This window comes from Macaca thibetana, chromosome 3, assembly GCF_024542745.1.
Source record: "Macaca thibetana thibetana isolate TM-01 chromosome 3, ASM2454274v1, whole genome shotgun sequence".
NCBI classification, from domain to species: Eukaryota; Metazoa; Chordata; class Mammalia; order Primates; family Cercopithecidae; genus Macaca; species Macaca thibetana.
The window spans coordinates 74,256,022-74,262,252 of NC_065580.1; the positions used below are offsets into that span (position 1 = coordinate 74,256,022).

Here is a 6,231-nt window from a genome sequence, read left to right on the forward strand (position 1 = left end):
TCAATGCACTTATCCATTTAAGTTGATGAACATATTGGCATAAAGTTGTTTGTATTATTCCCTTGTTATTCTTCAAATATCTGTAATATATTTAGGTAATGTCTCCTCTTTCATTCCTAATATTGGTAATTTTTTCTGTTTTTTTCAGATCGGTATGAATAGAATTCTATCAATTGTATTGTTCCTTTCAAAAAGGCCCTTTGCTTTTACTTTCTCTATTATTTGTCTGTATTGTATTTCATGGATTTCTGCGGTGAGCTTTATTACTGCTTTATTTTATTATATTTTTTGAGGCAGAGTCTCCCTCTGTCACCCAGGCTGGAGTGCAGTGGTGCAATCTCAGCTCACTACAACCTCTGTCTGCCTGGTTCAAGCAACTTACCTGCCTCAGCCTGCTGAGTAGCTAGGATTACAGGCGCCCACAACCACACCTGGCTAATTTTCATATTTTTAGTAGAGATGAGGTTTCACCATGTTAGCCATACTGGTCTCTAACTCCTGACCTCAAGTGACCTGCCTGCCTCAGCCTCCCAAAGTGCTGGGATTACAGGTGTAAGCCACTGCGTCTGGCCTACTATTGCCTTTTGTATACATATTATGACTAATTTACTTGTCTTTTTCTGGTTTCATAAGGTAAGAAATATAAGTTTCTTGACATTAAACCTATCATTATTTCTAATATAAGCACATAAAACTAAAAATATCCCTCTAAATGCTACTTTAACCATACCTCCCAATTTTTAATATATTTAAATTTTTCATTTAGTTGAAAATATTACCCTACGATTTCATTTTTGACTCATGAATCATTTCAAAGAGTGTTGATGTCCACATATTTAGGAATTATCCATATATCTTTATGTTGTTGATTTTCAATTTAATTCTATTATGATCAGAAGACATGCTCTGCGTGATTTCTTTCTTTAGAAATCCACTGAAACTTCAAGTTTTATGGCCCAGCATATGGTGAATTTTCTATGTGTATATGAAGAGGAGTATATATTCTGCCATTGTTTGGGAGAATGCTAGTAAGTTCGACAGTATTGTTTGTCTTGTATATCCTCTTTGATTGTCTATTTACTTGTTCAATCAATTAATGAGAGAAGAGTATTAAAACTTCCAACAAAATTGTAGATTTCTGTATTCTGCCTTTCAATGTTGTCATTTCTTTACTTCTTATGTTTTGAAACTTTGATATTGGCTGCATATACATTTAATATTCTTATGTCTTCTTGGTGAATTTGCTCACTTACCATTATTACATGGTATATGCTATATGAAATTTGCTTTAATTATAAACACCCAAGTAATTTAAAAGCCAAAGGTTGGCATAAGATATGACATGCAAAGAACAAACATCAGAAATCTAGAGTAGTGACGGCAATATCAGGGAAAATAGACCTCATAACAGAGAATATTATCAGAAATATTAAAATGTTGAAATTTATTTTAGCTCTTTAAAGACGTCATTCCGTTATCTTCTTGCCTCCATTTTTTTTTATTTGAGAAGCTAACCATTTCCTATCACTGTAATGTGTGTGTAATGCATCTCTTTTTCTTTGACTGCCTTTAAACTTTCTAACTCTTGATGTGTCCAGCTATAGCATTCTCTGCATTCATTCTGTTTAATGCTTAGTAAGCTTTTTGCATCTGTGAGTTGATGTTTTTAATCTAATTTGGAAAACATTCTGTTAGTTATTCTTTGAAACTTATTTGGTTCTATTTTCTGTCTTTTTTCTTTCTGGGACTTAAATTATATGTGTTTATTATGTAATATGGTACCACGGGTCATGGAGGATCTTTAATTTTCTGTCTTTTTTTTCTTTTTTGTTTCACTTTGAAAAATTCTATTGATCTATCTTTATGGAAATGGATTTTTTCTTTGAATTTTTTTAAAAGGTTCATTTTATTCAATTATGTTTTTATTTCAGATACTATATTTTTAATTTCCACTTGACTCTTTTTGAATTTTATGTATTTCCAAAGATATCCCATATCCTCATCTATTATATCCACCTTTTCTGCAAATTTGTTAAAACAAATGTAACATTCCTACTTTAAAATCTTCTGTTAGTTTCAATATCTGGGTCCTCTGTAAGTCTGTTTCTATTTACTATTATTTTTTCTTCTATGTGTCCAAAGACTAGTAATTTTTAAATTCTAAAGTACACATTATAGACCATGCTGTACATATTCTAGATTTTATCTTCCTCTGGAAAGTTCTGGGGTCTATTCTCGTGTGCAGTTATATTACGACTGATCATCTTAATCCTGTTGAAATTTGATTTTAGACTTCGTTAGGGAGGGTCTGTTTCCATTTTTCCCTTAGTGCTAAGGTATAAACCTTAGTTTTAGAATGTGATCCTTATTCCTAAGGCTGACTGTTTGGGGTTTCAGTGGAAAAATCAAGGTGTTTTCTGATTCCTTCTTACGTGATAGAACAGCCGTTCCAAACTCTGTCTCTCCAGCACTGGGAAATTTGCAAAATCTCTGACCAGCTCTTTCAGGCTGCCATTTCTTTATTTCTATTGGAAGTATCACTCCAGAAGTGTTGTTATGACCATAAGAAGTTCAGGTTTCATTCAAGGATTTGAAACTGTATGCAAATTTGGATGTCCCCTGTTCTTCTCTGAGCTATCCCATTCAATTTCCAGCTTTTCTGTCATCCCCAAATCCTGACCTTTAACTCATCAGCTCAATAAAACTGCAGCTTTCTGCTTAAGCTCCATTGCCCATGTGCAAGACAGACTAGGAGTTATAGTCAGCAGAATAATAAAGCAAATGTGGTTTTCACTTAGTATGCCTCCCTTCTTTCAATGGTCACTCACCAATGCATTCAAAAATTGCTTTTTACATTTAGTCTGAAGTTTATACTTGTAATCAGGAAGACTAGTCTACTACAGCCACATTACCATTACTAGAGGTCAAAACTTCTAGTACTTTATTTCTATTATGTTTTACAAAAGTATTGGTCTATGATTGGGTAGAAATTTTAAAAATCCTGGTTATTACAACAAATAGTTTGAGAAATGCTGATTTTCTATTCCCCATAGGCAATTATTTCCAGATCCAACTAGTTCCTACTGTCAGATATCATTGCATCTGCATATCAGAGACTGTGAGGACAAAGAACATGGACTTCTCTCCAGTTTACAAAAATAGGTTACATGACTGTTTTTGTGTCTGCTTTTTAGTAAATGTTTTTAAGTTTGTTGGGATTTTGTCTGAGACTTACTTTCATTGTGATGCATTTTCTAGTAGCAAGGTTGTAGAAGAGAAGAAATATATCATCTGTTTATCTAGATCAGGGTCTCATACAGAACACATGTTAATAAATATTTGAAAATGAATCAATATTTTTCTACAAGGTACACTTCACTTCTCTGCTTTAACTAAAACCTAGTTCTCTCTAACTTCATTCACTGTTCTACCAAGTAGAGACTTTTTTTTCTCCTCTCACACCTCATTTAACTCACGGTAGGAAGGAGTCATCCCTGAGCTTTATCACCACTGTGAACGCAGGCAGTTCCTTTGAAGCTACAATGTTTACCTTCTCATTGTCTTCCAAGACTTACCACCTGTACCTCTTTCCTCATTTCTGCTGCTTGATCTGCACACAATGCTAAGTCTGTGAAGACCAAGAAATTAGTCACAGGCATTCTCTAAACTTTAATAAAAGAAATTCAACAGGATAATGTATCAGCTTCATTGTTTTTGCTTTTCTCCCCCAATTCAAGAAGCTTGAACCCACTCAACATGACTAAATTTTTGTTTCATCCCTCCAAAGAGGAAAAATTCTACTAGTAAGTCTGTCCCGAATGTCAAGAAGATGTCAAAAGTCCAGATTTTCTTTCTTCCTTTTCATCGTCCCTAAATTACTAACATGAAGGTATTGTTTTACTGCTCATTTTCTTCTATCTTATCATCAAGTGTATGGTGAAAGTTGTGGAGGTAGAGACCCACAAGCAAACTCAACTTCGTGAGACTCAGTTGTTTCTAGACATTTGGACACATATATCTGAAAGAAGTGCCATTCCATATGCTTAATTTTTTTATTTTTTATTTTTTGAGACAAGATCTCTCTGTGTCACCCAGGCTGGAAAGCAGTGGCACCATCACAGCTCAGTGCAGCCTTGACCTTCTGGACTCAAGCAGTCCTCCCACCTCAGCCTCCCAAGTAGCCAGAACTACAGGCATGTCCCACCATGCAAACACACGCCTAATTTTTAAAAATTGATGATGTTGAAAAAATCTAAGTATCAAAGAAAAAGTTCTTCGTCTGCCCACCTCTATATTTCCATCCATTTCCTTTTTCTATCTTTCTCCCCCGTTACAATTGATTAACTTTTCTAAGACTTCATGGGCAACCTCCATTCATACTCAAATTTACATACACCCTTGCCTTTCCTTCTTCAGTTACAGGCCCTTTTCTCTAAGATATATCTTCATTCTCTCCCTCATTACTCATTCTACTTAGATTTTTCAGGGAAAAACACCATATTAGCTGAAATATGAAGAATTAGTTGGTCTTTTGTGAATGAGGAAGGCAATGAAAGGGTGTTAGAAGAAAAAGAACAGCGTATATATAGAAAGAACATAAAAGATATTATTTATATTTGGGGAAATAAATTATAATCTATTGTGCTAAGAATATGGAATGGGTAGGTTATCCAATGTGTTGGCACACAAATTCATTGTACTTTTGTTCATAATACATTTTTATAATTCTTTTTTATTCTGTAAAATCAGTAGTAATATTCCCTCTTGCATTTCTAATTTTAGTCTTCTCATTTTTTTCATAGTCTAGCTAAAGGTTTCTTAATTTTTGTTTATATTTTTAAAGAACCAGTTCTTGTTTTATTAATTTTGTTTCTTATTTTCTATTTCATCTATTTCTACTCTAATCTTTATTATTTTCTTCTTTCTGCTAGCTTTGGATTTAATTTGAACATTTTTTCCTGGTTTCTTAAGGTGTAAAGCTAGATTGTTGATTTGAGATTTTTTTAGTGTAAACATTTATAACTATATATTTCTCTCAGCACTGCTTTCACTGCGTTCTATAAATTATGCTGTGCTATGTTTTCACTTTCACTTGTCACAAAATATTTTCTGATTTCCCTGGCTATTAATTTTTTGATGCATTGGTTATTTTAGAGTGTGTTTTATAATTTCCATATATTCATGAATTTTCCAGTTTTCCCTCTGCTATCGATCTCTTGTTTCATTCCATTGTGATAGAAAAAGGTACTTTGCATGATTTTCATGTTTAAAATGTATTAGGGAGCAAAACCAACACATAGCTCAGAGCAGCAGTCACTGAGGTGTCCCTGGCCAGCATCCTTCTAGCTGTCCACAAGCATGGGGAGTATCTTTGTCAACCTCTTTGAAAGGCTTTTTGGCAAAAAACAAATGCACATCCTCATCACGGGCCTCGGTGCTGCAGGGAAAACAACGATCCTGTACAAGCTGAAGCTGAGTGGCATCATGACCACCATCCCTTCCACAAGCTTCAATGTGGAAACCATGGAGTACAGGAACATCAGCTTAACCATGTGGAACATGGGCCTCTGTGAAGAAAACATCTGGCCTCTGTGGCACCACTACTTTCAGAATACACAAGAACTGATCTTCGTAGTGGACAGCAATGATAGCACGGAAAGAAGGACTGGGAGGAGCTCTTTAGGATGCTGGCTGAGGATGACTTCTGGGTGCAGTCCTCCTGGTGTTCGCCAACAAGCAGGGCCTCCCCAATGCCAGGAATGCAGTCAAGATCACAGATGAGCTGGGGTTGCACTACCTGTGCCACAGGAACTGGTGCATTTAGGCCACCCATACCATTAGTGGAGACAGGCTCTGTGAAGGACTGGACTGGCTGTCCAATCAACTCTGGAACCAGAAGTGAATGCAACACCCTGTCCCTCTCATTGCTGCTGTTCCCCTTCACTTTATCCTTGTGTGGCAAATGTGAAGCTCTGTGGTGTGAGTGCCAGAACCTGCTTCCGTGGTTTGGTCACCATGTGCATCATACTGTGCTGTAAATATGGCATACATAGCCTTGGCCAGACTTTTTATTTAATATAAATAGTTTTTGTTTCCAGTGAGGCAGTTTCTGCTACTCCTGTGCAATATTACTCAGGTTTTTCGTTTGTTTGGTTGGTTGGTTTTTTGTTGTTGTTTTTTTTTTTTTCTGCTGTAAAAAGAAAAATCAACTCATTCTTCAGTGCTGAGAGG

At 35.5% G+C, this 6,231-nt stretch overlaps 1 pseudogene; it reads left to right on the top strand.

The window, feature by feature from the left end:
• The first annotated feature begins 5,334 nt into the window (after nt 1-5,334).
• On the top strand, nt 5,335-5,902 carry LOC126949939 (ADP-ribosylation factor 1-like; annotated as a pseudogene).
• Nucleotides 5,903-6,231: the final 329 nt, after the last annotated feature.